This window comes from Giraffa tippelskirchi, chromosome 6 (genome assembly GCF_054371585.1).
Source record: "Giraffa tippelskirchi isolate mGirTip1 chromosome 6, T2T-mGirTip1v1.2.pri, whole genome shotgun sequence".
Classification (NCBI taxonomy): Eukaryota; Metazoa; Chordata; class Mammalia; order Artiodactyla; family Giraffidae; genus Giraffa; species Giraffa tippelskirchi.
Genome location: NC_137280.1, coordinates 42,436,030 through 42,455,229, shown reverse-complemented (window position 1 = coordinate 42,455,229; position 19,200 = coordinate 42,436,030). Strand labels below are relative to the sequence as shown.

Sequence of the window (19,200 nt, the reverse complement as noted above, 5' to 3'; positions counted from 1 at the left end):
ATTAGATATTGCAAAGTAAGGGATGAATTGCTGGAGCAATGGGTTTGGATAGAAAAGAAGAGAAGGTCTTCTGTGGCGGTCCAGTAGTTAAGACTCCATGCTTCCAATGCAGAGGTTGCATGCTAAATCCCTGGTTAGGGAACCAAGATCCTGCATGCCTCGCACAAGGGCAAAAAATAAAAAATAAATAAGATAACTATAAAAATAATTTTAAAATGAAAAAGAAGAGAGAGGATCCAGGACTCTAGAGGCATGGGTTCTGGAGAAGGGTGAAGGATCTTAGACCTGCTTGCCACCTCCATGGCCGCCTCCATTGCCACCAGCCTGTCCAAGCCATCATCGTCTCCCACCAGGGTGACAGCAACAGCTCCTAAGTAGCCTCTCTATTTCTTCTGCTTGCCAAGTCAGTGCTCAATTGCTCAGTTGTGTCTGACTCTATGTGGCCCCACAAACTATAGCCCGCCAGGTTCCTCTGTCCACGGGATTTCCCAGGCAAGAATATTGGAGTAGGTTGCCGTGCCCTCCTCCAGGGGACCTTCCTGAGCCAGGGCTCGAACCTGCGTCTCCTGCATTGCAGGTAGACTCTTTGTCATTGAGCTATTGAGATGCTTCAGCATCTTATTCACCTATAAAGTCTTCTCAGCACAGCATTCAGAGTGATCCTTTTAAAATGTAGGTAAGACCAGGCCAGGCCTATGCTCCAAACCCTATAATGGACCTTGCCTCACCAGGAAAGAAGTCAAAAGTCTTTGTAAAGTAACTGGGGAATCTGGTTCTTCATTATGTCTATAATTAATCAACCAACCTCTCTCCCTCTTTTCTGAACTCCTTGATGTTTCCTGGAAATCTCAGGATATGCCCCCACCGTCCCGCAGTCAAGGGCCTTTGCTCCAGCTTTTGCCTCTGCCAGGGACACTCCTGTCCCAGACATCCCACTATTTGACTCCCTCTCGTCTTTTAAGTTTTTGTCCACATCTCAACTTCTCACTGACTACTTAAAATTACAAACTTTGTCCCACCTTCTTATCCTCTTATTGTGCTCTCCTTTTTCTTTTTCCCACAAATATCTACTATCTTCTAAAGATGATGTAATTCACTTTCCTTCTATTTGCAGCATGTTGCCTCTCCTCCGGATAGAGTGTGGCTTCCATGAGGGTCATATTTCATTAGTGTATCTCCAGCTCCTAGAACTGTGCCTGAAACATAGAGATATTTGTAGGATGAGTTAACAAATTTATCTAACAGAAAGACCCTAGTGAGCTCTCTGAATATTTATGAATGAGAAATCAGAAACTGCCTCTCTGTGCCAGATAAATATATTCCTCTCTGTAAATCTCATCAGGGGCGTGTCTGCTAAGCTGTCACAAATTAACTTGAAAGCTAAAAGGAGTGTATGATATTTTTATCTACCTCTTTTGCATTCAATGAAAAGCACATTCATCAATTACACACTTGTAATAACCGTCACAGGTGCTCAGCAGTTACAGGTTTATCATTTCATTCAGTTAAACCTCACCAACAATGTGAGATGGGCACTATCATCCTCATTTAACTGGTAAAGGAAATGAAAGTCAGAAGACTTAAGTGGCTTGCTCAAATCCTTACAAAATTAGTAAATGGGGAAGGGCAGATCTTACAGACTTTCTTTACCTTCCATTGGAGATGCTTCCTGACTTGGTTATATTATATGGAGAAATATCACATGTTGCATCAAATATGGTTATTTTAATGTTGAAGGGATTTATAAATTTCATATTGGCATTTAAGAGGCTTCATATCAAATTTTAACTAAATATCTTTATCTATAACCATTCATCTATTTATGTATCTTTCTAGCTATATATATGGGCTTCCCACATGGCACAGTGGTAAAAGAATCCACCTGCCAATGTAGGAGACACAGGAGATGCGAGTTGGATCCCTGGGTTGGGGAGATCCCCTGGAGTAGGAAATGGCAACCCACTCAAGTACACTTCCCAGGAAAATTCCAGGGACAGAGGAGCCTAGTGGGCTACAGTCCATGGGGTTGCAAAGAATTGGACACAACTGTGCTCAGTCATTCAGTCATGTCCAATTGGATATATATATACATATATATATACACACATATATATATATTACACACAACTGTATATATATAATATACAATTATATATACATGCATATATAATTGTGTTTATTATCTACAGTGCCAGGCATCATGCTAAGAGCTATACAAATACTGTGTCATTTTATCCTATCCCAAACACTGCAATCACGATATCCCATTTCACAGATGGAAAAATTGAGGCAAAGACAGGTTCACTAACGTGCCCCAGGTTGACAGCAGACTGAGCCACACTGTGAATCTGGAAAGTCTAAGAGCACAGTCAATGTCCTAACCATCAGAACATGCATTTTCCTGCCTTCATTAATGAGAATAAGTTTTATTTTCTTAATCAGACCATATTTAGAGGAAAATAAATACTTTCTGAACTACTGTGCTTCATCCCTAAAGAAAGATAACCTGTTTCGTAAAGTGCCTATGACTGGTAATGACAAAGCCTGCTGTCCTGTGTGGGGCTGATGCAAAATTTCCACAGCAGTGCGGTTACTGAGGCCACCCTAATCCAGCCCCATGTCTCCTATAAGTGCCCCGTCTTCATACTCCACCCTCATTGGCTCCCCAGACTGGCCACCATCAACCCAATTTCTGGAGCCTGAGGTGACATACCAGCATTATAGGTTAAAAAATGGACGTTTTCATAGGAATCATCTTGTTTCAAAATAAAGTTAACATGTCTTCATTGGCTAAAACATTTTCTGGAATAGAAGAATGTGAGGATACCATGCTATAATTGTAGATATGTCCATGTGGAGAGACGGCTATCTAGGAAACTAACCCATTTTAACTATGCTCCAGAAAGCTCTCCATGCTCTGAACCAGAGCAGAATTTCATAGTTTAGGCTCTAAGCTTCTGTGGCCCTCAAAGAGCTAGGTAATAATATTCACTGTTTCTCTTTAGAGAATGGAGAAAAACACTAAGGGATCAAAAATACATATAACCACATTTCTGGGGGCTTTTCTATCAATTTGTGATACAGACATTCTGCATTTTTCAAAATGTATCAATAATAAGAAGGGCCAGGCTGGTTTCACTCATTTAACAGGATGAAATTAGGATAGATGAAACTAACATAACAATTATCCTAAAACCAGTACAAACCCATTCACTGAATAGTTTCTTTCTAAATGTTGTCTGATTTTTTATTGGGCTGACTTCCACTAAACTCCCACTAGACTCATTTTGATTTCTTTTAAACACTGGTCATTTATTTTTTTAACTAACACAAACACTTTACTGAACATCTATATATTAGAAACTGTACTAGCTGTCAGGGAGAAAGACCAGTTTGGTCCAGTTCCCATGCTGCAGGCACTCATGGTCTCATGGCAAAAAAATTACCTAAATAGGTCCTTATACTCTTGTGATAACCACAATGACAGGGATAGTCATACAAGACCCTGTGTCTTGTCGGATTGTTTTAAACCAGCTCATTTCCTCTGCATACAAAAGTAAATCAGAAATAGAAACGCTACGATATTGTGTGCAAAATTGTTTACCAAAACTACAGTGCATATAGCCATGTCATGATTAACTCAATTACAGATAAATTTTGAAGTGGAATAGTTTCAACTCTAAAAAAGCATACAGTCTTTACATACAAGGTATGGGGCCACTTCATTAGCCTAGTTATACTTTACAAATGTGCTTTGTTATTTTTTAATTTTTTAAATTGAAACATAGTTGATTTATAATATGTATTAGTTTCAGATATACAGCAAAGTGGTTCAGTTATACATATATGTACCTATATATATTCTTTTTCCATTATAGTTTATTACAAGATCTTGAATATCATTCCTTGTGCTATACAGTAGAACCTTGTTGTTTATCTATATTATATACAGTTGTGTGTACCTGTTAATCCCATACTTGCAATTTATCCCTCTTCCCTCTTTACCCTTTGGTAACCATAAGTTTGTTTTCTGTGTCTATGATTATGTTTCTGTTTTGTAAATAAGCTCATTTGTACTATTGTTTTAGAGTCTACATATAAGTGATATCATATAATATTTGTCTTTCTCTGACTGACTTACTTTACTCAGTATGATAATCTCTAGGCCCATCCACATTGCTGATACTGACCTGATTTCATTCTTTTTCGTGGTTGAGTAATAGTCCATTGTATATAGCTACCACATCTTTATCCAGTAGTCTGTTGGTGAACATTTAGGTTGCTTGCATGTCTTGGCTATTGTAAATAGTGCTGCTATGAACACTGGGGTGCATGTATCTTTTCTAAATAAGAGTTTTAATTTTTTCCAGTTATATCCTCAGGAGTGGGATTGCTGAATCGTATATTAACTCTATTTTTAGTTTTTTTGTTTTTTTTTTTTAGGAAACTCCACACTGTTTTCCATAGTTGGCTGTACCAATTTACATTCCCACCAACAGTATAGGAGAATTTCCTTTTCTCCACACCCTATCCAGCATTTATTTGTAAACTTTTCATTCTTAACATCCAAGTTTTAATCAACATTCCATCTCTGTTTCTTCTGAATCACAATAAATTTTTCTGTCTGTCTCCTTGTGCGCATGTGCGTGCTCAATCATGTCTGACTCTTTGCGACCCCATGGGCTCCTCTGTCCATGGAATTTTCCAGGCAAGCATACTGGAGCATGTTGCCATTTCATTCTCCAGGGGATCTTCCCAACCCAGGGATTGAACCCACGTCTCTTGCATCTTCTGCATTGGTAGGCAAGTTGTTTACCAGCTGAGCCACCAGGGAAGCCTCTTCCTGACTGGCTATATATTTTAAAACTTGTATTTATACTTTTTTACTCAGAATGTAAGTTTGTCTCTATATGCCTCCTTTTTTAAGTGCTTAAATATTATTTTTACGAATGCCTTACACTGTTACTGACTGACAAAAAGTCAAATCCTAAAGCTATAGTGTAACAAGCTAATCCCAGTTCTGTTCACTCTCAGCAGTGGTGTTAGCCAACCAGGGAGGGGCCAAGCTCTTATTTAAACCCAGACTGACTAACATCCCTTCTGCTCTCTGATGAGGGGAGTATGACTTTTATTGCCGGGAAAATAAATTGCTATACTTCTCAATTTTACTTACAGAGAAAACTATAGGAGGTAGAAAGATAGAAAGGGTGAAATTTCACATCTTGGCAAGTTCTTGATGAGGATGGAACTCCATGTAAATTTGTTTGGGCCAATGTTCTTGATTTACTCATATCATCTTTAGATGTATAATATATAGTTAGCCTATGGGTTTGCATTTCTTCACATAATCAAGCAGAGACTTGAAATTTCAATGCCATTTGAAGGAAAGGGTGTGAGACTGATGTATAAAGAGGATTGGGGTGGGGGTGGGGGACAAGCCAGTGTTAGGCAGAAGGCCTGGAGAGGAAGACGGCCTCGGGAAATGAACAGTGGTGGGTTCGATAAAGGATTTTAAAGAACTAAGATGCCATTAATATGCACCTTGTAGTTTTGGGCCATACTACAATGTGGCTGCTGCAGAAACCCACAAGTCTTCAATAAAAGTGCTATTTAATACATAAAGCAACCTCGTATTTGAGGTTGTTTAGGGAACACAATGTAGAAGGATCTATAATGCACATTAAGGTCAACTTGGGCCAGAGAAGAGACCACCTACAGGAGCATAAACTCAAGACTTCAACAGAATAAAGAAAATTAAAGCAAGAATTGACAGGAGAAAGGTGATCCCAAGACCTCTTGGGGAAGATACCCCTTGGTTCATCTGTAAGTATGTGGACATGTGTGCATTCAGGTATGTTTTAGAAGGTGGTAGAAGATATTGGCTTTCTCATCACACATGTAATGGAACTTGAAACATTTATTAATAAATTTAAAAGCTGTAAAATTAAGTTAACCCAAAATTCTAAAGAACTTGAGGTTTCCGAGGCAGATAATACTTGGATTACAAAGCAACTATGTTTCAGATCAAATGGTGGTTTTACCTACAGAATTGTGAGCTATTTACTGTTTGTTCATATTTCTTTTAAGTATTTATTTGGCCAGGTCTTAGTTGCAGCATGTGAGATCTGGCTCCCTGACCAGGAATCGAACCTAGGCCCCTTGCATTGGTAGTACAGAGTCTTAGTCACTGGATCACCAGGAAGTCTTGTGTGCTTATTTTATTAATTGGGTAGCTCAGATGGTTTCAACTCTCTGCTAATTAAACCAAACTGATGAATTCATATCTCACTCCAGGCATTTCCCCTCTTGCAGAAAAAATTCTATGACCAAGGTGGGGCCACTTCAGGGTGTGGCTGCAGAACAGTGAATAGGTTAGTTTCCTCCAGGCATTTGCAATGCTGCTTCTCCACCTGAACCATCTCCCTGCCTCCCCACCCCAAATACAGTTCACAGTCACTCATGTTGTCAGGTTTAGTAGGGTTACCTCTCCATACTTTTTTTTTTTTCTGTATTGAAATAGGGTTGACTTACAGTATTGTCCCAGAAGAGAATAAGATTGAGAATGAATTTGTGACAAGCAGATTTCACAAGTAAGAAAGTAAATCCTAAAGCTTGCTGCTGTTCAGTCGTTGAGTCATGTCCAACTCTGCAATCCCATGGACTGCAGCACACCAGGCTTCCCTGTCCTTCACTATATCCTGGAGTTTGCTCAAATTCATGTCCATTGAATCGGTGATGCCACCCACCATCTTATCCTCTGTCGTCCCCTTCTCCTCCTGCCCTCAATCTTTCCCAACATCAGGGTCTTTTCCAGTGAGTTGGCTCTGTGCATCAGGTGGCCAAAGTACTGGAGTTTCAGCTTCAGCATCAGTACTTCCAATGAATATTCAGGATTGATTTCCTTTCGGATTGACTGGTTTGATCTCCTTGCTGTCCAAGGGACTCTCAAGAGTCTTCTCCAGCACTGCAGTTCAAAAGCATCAATTCTTTGATCCTCAGCCTTCATCCTAAAGCTTAGTGGATAAATTAGATCGTGTTTGTGATAAAAAGAACATGTCCACTTAGGGGATAATATATAGTGGGTTGGCCAAAAAGTTTGTTCCAGTTTTCTGTAACATATTATGGAAAAATCCAAATGAACTCTTTGGCCAACCCAATATATAATCTCAGAATTCAATCTGAGAACAGGACTAGCTCTATAATTTGTGGGTGTCCAGTGTAAAAACCAAAATGAGAAGCCTTCTGTTCCCATGATTGTTACGAATTTTAAGACAATAGCAAAAGAGCAATGTCACAATCTCAGGCTCTTCCGAGTGCAGCTTGCATACCATGAAGTTAGCCCTACATAATTATTCCTGTTCCTATGATATTTACATAAAACAAATTTCTGTTTGCTTATAATTGTGTATGATTGGCTGTCATGCTGTCTTCAACTATAAGTTGCACAATGTCAGGGATTATATTCCATAGATCTATTCCACTCTGGCTGTTATGCATATTACTCATATTCTCCAACACTGATGTCTTCCCATCCATCAAAACTGTTTATAAAAGGTCCATGCCTGGCATGTAAGAAACTCTCAACAAATGTTTAACGGCAAAAATATCTATCCTTTTTAGCCTTAATGAAACAAAAGTTTTATTAAAGTCCCTGCTTGTGTGCTCCTGTCCAACTCTTTGTGACCCCACAGACTGTAGCCTGCCAGGCTCTTCTGCCCATGGAAATTTCCAAGCAGGGATACTGGAGTGAGTTGCCATTCCCTACTCCAGGGAAACTCCCCAACCCAGGGATCAAACCCACATCTTCTGCATCTCCTGCGTTGGCAGGTGGATTCTTTTACCACTGAGCCACCTGAGATGTCCCAAATAAAGACCCTGGTTAGTGGCAAATAGAAATAAGTATGAGGGAAAGATAAATTTACCATACAATGTGTGCTTTATTATATAAACCTTTGAATATACATGATGGTGTAGAGCTGTATTCTAAAACCTTCCCTCACTTGAGACAAAGGCCAAGTTGCATAATACATTCCAATGATGCTAAATAATATCTCAGCCCACCTTTCAAAGCACACCTACAAAGCAGTAGAAAAGGAAAATTTCCACCCTCTGGAGAAAACTTTTTGAGTCTGAGAGATAACTACAGCTTCTTCATTCTAGGTCTACTGAGGACACTGATTCCTCTGCTCCCTGAGTAGTAACCAGTGAATGCTGAGTGTTTTCTATGTGACATTCAGCTGTAAGATTCTGTTTTTTTGTATTCCTTAATCAAGTCAATGGTTCTATCATGTGTGATGACTCTGACTGTAGTCCCATCAAATCAGCTCTGCAAAATTAGCTTATTTTTTGTGGAATTTATCAAGTGCTAGAAATTGTTTTAATCTTCTGCTTTAATTCAGTGATTACCACAATCCCCTGGTACTCACTGACTCAATTTTCGTCGATGCCTATGATATACCAGGTATTATACTAGATACTTGTCCCTCCATTACTTAAAAGTCAGAAATACTTGGACAAATAAAGTAGAATCTTCTCAGAGAGAATTCAAACTAGGTACTGCTGCTGCTGCTGCTAAGTTGCTTCAGTCGTGCCCGACTCTGTGAGACCCCATAGACAGCAGCCCACCAGGCTCCGCTGTCCCTGGGATTCTCCAGTCAAGAACACTGGAGTGGGTTGCCATTTCCTTCTCTAATGCACGAAAGTGAAGTCGCTCAGTCGCGTCCGACTCTTCGCGACCCCATGGACTGCAGCCTACCAGGCTCCTCCATCCATAGATTTTCCAGGCAAGAGTACTGGTGTGGGGTGCCATTGCCTTCTCCGCCAACTATGTACATGTGTCATTAAAACATATATTAAGGTTACTGGAAATCTATAAATCACATGAATTGCTATTGTGCAAACTCTCTTATTTGCTTGGTACTAGGGAGTGGGAGGAGAGTTGAGGTCTAAGATACAGCTTTTCCTCATTTGCTTCTGTGTTTAGTTTCCATGGCCTGTCACGTTAATCATTCTCTATGATTTATATTTCTCCTTTCAATTGATTAGCAGGTGAACTGATATAAAGCCCTTGAATAAATATGTCTTACGTAAGTGGGACTTATTTACTAGGACTTAGTAAAATCAGATCTTCTAAGGTCTCTCACAGCTAAATTTTCTGCAGAAGCCTCATCATTAATGTTGATTATACCACTTCACCCTGGAATCTATGACCCATGAAAATTTTGGTTTAATTTTAATTCTACCTGATTCCTTACAAGCTGTTTAGAGTAAACCAACACAAACTAAGATAGAATACATAACTACAGTATATATCAACTTTTCTTCCCAACTGACTTCCAGAGGTCAACTCAAGGCAGAAAATGACACATCCCAGGGCTCAGTTCCAAAAGAGGAGAAAGCTGGAGGCACTAGCTAATGGGGGGGTGCTCAGTCACTTCTGTCGTGTCCAACTCTTTGCGACCCCATGGACTATAGCCCACCAGGCTCCCCTAACCGTGGAATTTTCCAGGCAAGAATATTAGAGTGGGTTGTCATTTCCTTCTTCAGGGGATCTTCACAGCACAGGGAGCGAGCCTTCATCTTCTGCAGCTCCTGCATTGACAGGTGGATTCTTTACCACTGAACCACCTGGGAAGCCCAGAAAAAGTGTTGGGAGTAGTGGCAGTGTCTTGTATGAGAGAAAAGCATAACTGCCTCTTGATGCCAGTTGGGGATGGGATGGGGGAAAGTAGGTGGGAGGGAAAGGCGGTGAAGGATCAGCAAAATATAGATGTGTGGTCAAAGAGAACTAGAAGAAATAGCAGATTTGGACTTAACAAACGTCTTTGATTAGGTTCCACACATGTGCTATTTACAAACTGAGCCATATTGAAACATGCTAAAAATAAGAGAAACTGACTTAGAGACAGAAAGATGGGCTAGAGATAAATGGAGGAAAATAAAAGTGCTAGACTAGATCTTAATAACTGTGTGAGTTGATAATGGTACTTTTCAAATGGTAAAGAATCTGCTTGCAATGCAAGAGACCTGGATTTGATCCCTGGGTCAGGAAGATCCCCTGGAGAAGGGAATGGCAACCCACTCCAGTATTGTTGCCCAGAGAATTCCATGGAGAGAGAAGCCTGGGAGGCTACAGTCCATGGGGTCGCAGAGTTGGACATGCTTGAGCGACTAACACTTTCACTTTCACATATCTAAATTCATAGGTATATCATTAGAAAGCTTTGGCTCTGAAACACGGAAGGTTCGATCCAAACTGGCTCAACCACAGTGGAGTTTATTGACTTACTTAACTGGAGGTCTAAAGGTAAATTGGGCTTCAAGATAGATTAACTAATGAACTTCAGGTCCATTTGGCTGCAGTTCTCTTACTTTTCCTCTCTCTAGATCTCAGATTCATCCTTAGACTGGGAATAAGATTGTAGCAGCTACTCTGGGTCTTCTGTCTACACAACTTCCCCTACAAAGAGTCTGAGGGTTGTTTCCTTCTTTTTTTTTCCCCCAGAGGGTTTCTCCTAAAGTTCTTTAAAAACAGTACCAAAAAAAAAAAAATTCCTAGAAGCTTCTTCTTCAACCTCATTGGCCCGCATCAGGTCACAAGCCCATTTATGAACCAATCATAGGCACAAAAGATGATCTTACCTCTCTCTAGACCAAAACACTATCTCTGAATCTGGGGTTCGGTTAACCTGAGGACTCATTGGACCTGTAATGAGAACCCTACCAACCATCTAATACTGGGCTGTTTTTTCACTGCTGGAAATAGTTACATTTGAGAATATTTGAGTAGCATAGTTTGCAATGAAGCTCTTTCTATTTTAAGGGGAAAACCCAAAGGTTTATTTATAAATAAATATTTCCTTGTCTTATAATGCTCTTTATTGTTTTTTATTATGGAAATTATATTACTCCCTTTAGAGAACTGTAAATACAGAAAAGCATAAAGAAGAAAATAAAATTATATGCCATTTCTCACCACCATGAACATTCTGAAAATCTCTTGCTACTGTTTTCTGTGCATATTTGTTTATCTCATATTTATTGGGTATTAATAACAGAAACCCATTTAGAGTCGATTTAAACAAAAATAAGAATTTATGTAGAGTACTGGGGATGAACTAGGGAACAACAAGGGCCGCAGAACATATAGCGACTGACATTGGAAATTGAGAAGCAAGTGGGAACCTAGCAAATAGAGGCTCTGTCCTTCTCTCTTTTTGTAGCCTGGTTTTCTTGGCTTTGGCATGTGTGCATGCTAAGCCACTCCAGTCATGTCCAACTCTTCGCAACCCTATGGCCCACCAGGCTCCTCTGTCCATGGGATTCTCCAGGCAAGAATATTGGAGTGGGTTGCCACACCTTCCTCCAGGGGATCTTCCCCAACCAGATATCGTTTTGGCATACTGACAGTCAAATATGGTCACCCCATAGGTCCCAACTCTACACCTTATCCTTTCTACCACTTATTAAAATCAAGCCTTGGTTCCTGAAATAGTCAATCACTTTCTCCAAGCTCATGCCAAGAGTCCCTCCTTTGTCCAATCAGCTGTGGGAAGGGGGCACTCACATAAGATACTATGGCTGCTGAGGGTCCTTGTGTGTGGGTAGAGGATCATTTGTTAGTGAAAGAGAACTACTGTTCCCTGGACAATGCCCCCGAAGTTTACTATACTACTACCCTACCCCTACTGCTACTATTGTTGATACTACTGAGACATAAAACTTACCGTTGATGTATATACGTTGCCATGTGTAAAACAGATAGCTAGTGGGGACCTGCTGTATAGCACAGGGAGCTCAGCTCGGTGTTCTGTGATGACCTAGGGGGTTGGGATGGTGGGTGAGGTGGGAGGGAGGTCCAACAGGGAGGGGATATATGTATACATATAGCTGATTCACTTTGTACAGCAGAAACTAACATAACATTGTAATGCAATTATATTCCAATAAGTGAATATATATATATACATATATATATATATATTTATGTCATTGAGATCATCCTGAACACTAAATTGTATAACTTGTCTTTCAAAAAACTCCCAAGCACTCTAACGTGACCCTCTCTCTTGTTGTTGTTCAGTCGCCAAGTCGTGTCGGACTCTTTGTGATGCTACAGACTGCATGCAGCATGCCAGGAACCTCTCTCTTACGTGATTCTAAGTGCTCCCCAAATATCATCTTCAGTGGCTGTTTAATATCCCTTTGAATTAATAAACCACAGCTTAGTTGCACCATATCTTTGTTGGAGAATGAATGTTTACATCATTCCCAATTTTCTGGTATCATAAGTAATACTTGAATAAATATTTTTGCAAAGTGGTTCTTGCCTTCACATTGGCTTACTCCCATAAAAAGGAATCTTCGTAGTGGTAAATATGAGGGTGCAAAACTTAGTTTTGAGACTTGATGAAAGTGAAGTGAAAGTGTTAGTCGCTCAGTCACATCCAACTCTTTGCAACCCCATGGACTGTAGCCCTCCAGGTTTCTCTGTCCATGGGATTTCCCAGGCAAGAATTCTGGGGTGGGTAGCCATTCCCTTCTCCAGAATAATCTTCCCAACCCAGGGATCGAACCCAGGTCTCCTGCATTGCAGGCAGATTCTTTACTATCTGAGCCACCAGGGAAGCCCAAGACTCAACATACATTGCCAAATGGTTTTCCAAAAAGATTGTATTAAATTACATTTCTTGCAGCAGTATCTGCAAGTTCTCATTTGTAGCAACTGAGTGACTGACATACACACCCACATATTTGATAATACATCTAATTATCCAGAGTATTCCCTTTAATGAATTATATGTCACTGTATCAGAACAATTTCATAGGTGCTTAGAATTTATTCTGTTATTAAAGTAGAATTCCCAAATGTTGCCTTCTCCCTACATCCTGCCAATTCATCCCTGGGTGGAAAGATCCCCTGGAGTAGGAATGATAACCCACTCCAGTATTCTTGCCTGGAAAATTCCATGGACAGTGGAACCTCGTGAGCTGTAGCCCATGGGGTTGCAAAGAACACACACAGCTGAGCATACACACTATGTATATATTATATTATATAACATCTTTTTGTGATTAATATGTAACATTATATCATATAACATCTTTCTTTGATTCACAAAGAAAGAGAGCCTCAGAAAAGCAGTATTAGTCCTCAGATTTCTTCTTTTAAAAGATGTTATATAATACTCCTCTGTCGTGGAAATATTTTGAAATTAATTAATTTGATATACTGGCATGTGCATAGAAAAAATTTGAATAAACACACACCAAGTTGTTAACAGGTTATCTCCAAGAGAACATGAGACATTTACTTGCTAATTTGATATATTTTGTAAAGCATGATTTTCTTTACAGTGAGCATATGCTATTTCAGTAAACAAGAAAAACAATTCATATTTTTTAATAATTAAGTTTAATTTGTTTACATTCATTTTATCTGAATTAAATGATCACTTCTTTGATGATATTTAGGAGCTACTTTTAATTCTTCAGCAAAAGCTTTATCCATCAAGTGGGTTATCTCTTAGGTGACTCATCAGGTTTCTGTACTTATTTGTATTAGATATTTTAGAGGACTATATCCTCTGAACTTCAAAGAATACATAGTACTGAGGGTCTTTAGTTTCAAGTAACACAAATGCATTGATGATGCCCCAGGAAACTTGAAGAGGAGAGTAATGTAGATTCATAATGATGTAGAGTTGCAAGTAATATAATCCAACCTTCCTTGCCTTGTTGGACTCTCTTGCACTGGCCTATTTGGAAAAATTCCTGGAAGGGGGAGCTTAGGACTCATGACGGAGCATTACCCATGACTGTGATCTTGTTGAGAAAACTTCCCTTGTAAATTCAGCTGCAACTTGCCCTGATGTAGCATCCATCTGTCCACCCCAACTCTGATCCTGGAGCTACACACAGGGCTGTGTGTCCAGCCCCATGGCTCTCTCTACCTTTAGGAGCTGACAAGGGCTGTTTGCTAGTTTGGTGGTATAAGTCTGACAACACTAGCTGGAAGGAGTTGACCTGAGAACATGCTGAAGAATAAGTGGGATGGGGCACAAATTGTTTTTCAAAATGAATCTTCATTAGTTTCATATAATGTTAAAGCACAAAAGACTTTTATTTCCTTTACAGGAGCAAAGGAAAAGTTAACTAGCTTTAGATGAGGGATGAAAAAGTGTTTAGTCTTACTGAGATATATTTTTAAAGGAAAGACCAAAATATTTAGTAGATAACCTAGGTTGTAGTACACATCCAGATAGGAAAGCAAAAAAAAACCTTGGTAGCTTCCACTAATTCTGCTGACAAGTCCAAAGTATGGGGCCTTTTCAGAAGTGATTACCTTGTAATGAGACTGCCACAGTGTTCTAACAACTCTCTACTCTAGGACAGAAGCTGGAACTGAATGGCCTTACAGTATAGAAGATAATGGTGAGACTACAAAACCGTCACCCTAACTGTGCCATGTTGCTATGGGTTTAGTGCCCTCACTGGGCAGCTGGCGTCTCTTGATTCCATTACCACTACTTGGCAGCCTTCTGATGATTAAAATGTCAGGATGTTGAAGTGGGATGGGGAGGGGGAACGGGGGAGCTTCTGCACAAATCTATCCCGACTGGAGAGTTCTCGCCACTTTGACTTGAGTCATTAATTAGCACCCTTAGGGCTGAGTTCAGCCAAGGACAAGTCTTGAACTATCATCTAAAGACAGTGTTTCTCCTTCTGAGTCACTGGGATATGGTGAAGACTTTGCCAAAAGGTCTTGCCAAGATTCAGGTGTTGGGTCTCCCTGGTTTTCTCCACTGTCACCATTCTAATTCCATTTCCTTTAATAAGCATATGATCTTTTGACCTTTCCATTGTTTCAGTTTTGAAATTAGTAACAGAACAAAAATGACTAATAATTCCTCCACTCAGAAGATGGACAAGTCTTTCTGCTCATTTTGTGCTGCATAAGGCTCCTGAGCTCTCTCTTCCATGATTTAGATGACAATGGGAAAAGCTTCCAGAAAAGTTATTAGAAAGTGGAATAGTGAAATTCATAAAGATTTAGTACCAACTTTTGAAAGAGAAAGAAAGTTTCCCATATAGGCTGAGTAGGAGGGATATTATAGAAATGACTGTCGAAGAAAAGAGAAGATTGTGAATAAAATATGGTCTACAGTTGCAGAGATTACCTTGAAGATGAAAAAGAAATCATCTTCTTCTGAATTAAGAAGAGAAAAGGGAGCTTTAGGAAAGGAAAAAGAAGCATTTTTGGAAAAAGGAGCTTTGACTATATGAAAGTGTTAGAGTGGTGTTTTAGTTTTCTATGCATGCTATGACAAATGGTCACAAGCTTAATAACTGAAAACAACACAAATTTATTCCCTTATAGTTATGGAGCTGAGAAGTCTGGTCTGGGTCCCTTTGAGCTAATAGCATGGCAGGGCTGCATTTTTCTGGAAGCTTTAGGAGAAAATATGTTTCTTTTCTTTTTCCAACTTCTAAAAGTGTTCACATTCCTTGACTCATGGCCCCCTCCCTATATTTTCAAAGCCACAGCAACCAGTTGAGTTCTCACATCACGTCACTCTGACCCTCTTCTGCCTCCTTCTTCCACATCTAAGGACACTTGACCTCACCTGAAAAATCCAGGATAATTTTCCTAAAGTCATTCTTCACAATCTTAATTCCATCTGCAACCTAATCCCCTCTTGCCATGTAATGTAACATGGTCACAGACTTTGGAGATTAAGACATGGACATCTTTGGAAGATCATTATTCTGCTAACCACAGACAGGAAACTGAGAAAACTTGGGTAGAGTAACTTGTTTTTAATTAATGAAACAAAAGGCTTAATCATTTTCTCAAGTTGAGAAAAAAAGGGATAAGGCTAGGGTTATTTTCATTTTCAAGAATCTAAAAAAAAGCACACACCACCGGCAGCAGCTTTGGCAGGCATTCACTGTCTAGCTGACATGCTAGTATTAACTCTATACCCTGGTATAAAGACCACTTTGCTTACCTGTAATGGGTTAGTTCCTTATTTATACTTTCTCATTTAACACCTGTTTCTCCCTTAGACTGTAAACAACATAGTGGGGGTGGGAGGAGATTATGTCTATTTTGTTCACAGTTGTATCCCCTGCATCTAGCATCCATTAATAGGCTCTAAGTGAGTATTTATTGACAAATCTAAATAAGTCCTACTGGACAGTATGACATTTCCAGACTTGTAAAATTCAAATGGTTTTACTTGTAAGACTCAAGAACTTCCACAATCAGCTTAGAACAGGGTTTCCAAGCCATATGGTTCAAAGCCTTTCGTAAGCCCACCATGCTTGTGGCCTGCCTCCCCTTAGACAACATATACTGCTCCAGATAAGTCCTGGGCAACTAAAGGCTGCTAAGATGGTGTTTATCTTCATATCTGGTGGCTCAATTTTCTTACCAGAGTCCAAACTCCTGATTTCAAAGTCCTGGAATAGAGTCTTTTTTTCTGAAAGTACCCAACAGCTTGTCCCCAAGACAGAGATTATGTTTAACAGCTTTACCGAGGTTATAACTGAAACACAAAACACTGTATATCAGTTGTTTAAAGTACACCATATGATGAGTTCTGACAAACATGTGCACCCCTGATTGGGTGATAAACATATCCATCACCTCCAAAAGTCTTTTTCTGCCCCTTTGGGTTTTTTTCTGTTTTGTTGTTGTTGTTGTTGTTGTTAGCTTTTATTGTGATGAGAACACTTAATATGAGATCTACCCCCTTAATGCATTTTTAAATGCACAAGATATTATGGTTAACTATAGGCATGATATTACACAGCAGATTTTATAGTGGGATCTCAGAGAGCAATGCTTTTCTTCTTCCAGAGTCTATCATTTGAGCCATGAGGTGCTCATTGCAGGGTTTCTAGAGCAGCATCTTCCATAGGCCCTTCTGTCTCTTTTCTCCGGGTGAAGTCATCCTTGAAGGATCGAGGTTGGCCTGACTCCAGAGTGCCTCTTGGGGACAATGTTTAATCAACAACAGCCATTACCTCATATTAAATTCCAGCCACAATACTATGTGCAATCTGGTCATGACCCTTGCAATTCAAATTCCAGTGACTTGGATTACATCATTCTGAGCTACATAGTTTCTTCAGACATGAAGCTGGCTCTCCTGACACACTGAGATGAGGGAGGCTGCAAAGGGCTGCTTTTCTACTTGGAGTGATAGAACAGTGTGTTTATCTGTCCAGGCCATTTCGTGCTTATCTAGAAAAATGAGACTGAACATGGGTTTCCAGTATAGTGTGTGATAATCCAAAGTAATAAAGGTAAATCAATCTTTGGTGATTTCACCTTTAATCATATAAGATATTTTAAGAATTTAAGTAGCTTAAAATATTAAATACATAATGTTCATTTAATTTTGCTCATTAGAAGGTAACTCCATTCAGAACCCCATCAATTCTGATAAGAGATACATGAGAGCCTATGAGTCTTAAAAGGAAGAACTTCATCTACCATTGAGGAGAAATAATGGTTTCTTATCTCACTCCCTACAGCAGAGGAAATTCTAAATAAACTGAAGAACTAGACATAAAATTAAAAAATATAGAAACATGGAACCAAATATTCATCAAACATTTAAAAGAAATGTCTACATGTGGATGTAACATGAGAAATTACAAAATAAAAGATTGAAAGTCTTTATCCACATAAAACACTTAAACACCTCTAACTTAAAAACATAATAGAAATGAAGAGTCAAACAGCAGATTGGAAGAAAGCATTGTTATACCAGAAAGGATGAGTAATTTTTATATATAAAGGGCTAACATATCTTAGGAAGAAAAGCGGCAAGATCTGATAGGAAAGAGAGCAAAAGATGAGAATACTCTTGTGACTCTTGGAACAGAGTTCTGCCCTTAGTGACATTTCAGCCCCATGGAGAAAGAAAGGCTCAGATAGAGAAAAGAGACACAGAAAATAAAAGGAATGCTAAAATATACATGGGGCTTTTCTGATGACTCAGCATGTAAAGACTCCGTCTGCAATGCAGGAAGCATAGGAGACCTGGGTTCAATTTCTGGGTCAGGAAGATCCCCTGGAGGAGGAATATGGCAACCCACTCCAGTATTCTAGCCTGAATGGCATAGAAAATAGTTTTGGACATATTTGATGTCATTAATAATACCACTGCTGATAAGAATTTGGTAAACAAGCCTTCTTATACACTGCAAATAGGAGTCAGAATTGTTACCATTTTTTATAAACCAGAATGCTCATTTATTCATTGACCATGAGAAATAGAACTGTCAGGAGGTCCAGATATTATTCTGACTTAGCACGCCCTCCCTTTTAGGCCTTGAAGTTGTCTGGATTGTTACCACTTTTTGGACAGAAATTTTTCAAATTATCTTAAGAATTCTAATGTATGAACTCTAAATTCATGTTCTTCAATTCTGTTATTTTTCTGGGCACCAAATCAAAAGAAAAGATTTTATGTCCAGGAAAAAAATTACAGAGAAAGATTTTCATAACACCATTAGTGATCATAATGGGATCAAAAGATTGGAAGAAACTTAAATGGCCAAATTATAGAGAAATTATGGTTCCTTACCTTCATGAAATATTATACAGCCATGAAAGATAATTTTCATGAAAAGTATTCTATTGGGCAAATATTTGAAATCTAAAATTATACAGATAATAAAATTAAAAGTTTTAATAAATTAGCCCTACCTAAATATGAAAATTTTAGCAGAGGTGGTTTTTTGATATCACCATTGTGGTAATGTTATTGTTCTTAATAATTCACTTGGTTCATAACTGTAAGATGGTTATACCTCCCTGGCCTCGTGGCTCTAGGTTTAGCCATGTGACTTAGCTTTGGCCAGTGAAAATGTGGCTTCCCAGATGGCGTTAGTGGTAAAGAACCCACCTGCCAATGCAAGAGATATGAGAGACATGGGTTCGATCCCTGGGTCAGGAAGATCCCCTGGAGGAGGGCATGACTATCCACTCCAGTATTCTCGCCAAGAGAATCCCATGGACAGAGGAACCTGACAGACTACAGCCCATGGGGTTGCAAAGAGTTGGACACAACTGAAGCGACTTAGCACAGTGAAATGTGAATAAACATGCATGCTCTGTATCCCAGGAGAAGCTCTGATGAAATTGCATCATTGGATCAGCCTTTTGCACTTCTACCCTCTGCC

The 19,200-nt window shown here is 39.3% G+C and overlaps 1 protein-coding gene across 8 annotated transcripts in view; it reads right to left on the bottom strand.

Annotated features, from left to right (window-relative positions):
• TRPA1 (transient receptor potential cation channel subfamily A member 1) overlaps positions 1–19,200 on the bottom strand; it is a 249,544-nt gene that overhangs the window by 133,940 nt on the left and 96,404 nt on the right. For 7 of the 8 annotated variants that reach the window (XM_081501695.1, XM_081501690.1, XM_081501691.1 and 4 more), the window contains exon 3: positions 1,020–1,196. The gene's annotated coding sequence lies outside the window, so the exon portion shown is untranslated. The remainder of the gene's footprint in view (positions 1–1,019; positions 1,197–19,200) is intronic. The other variant, XM_081501689.1, reaches the window with a different exon arrangement.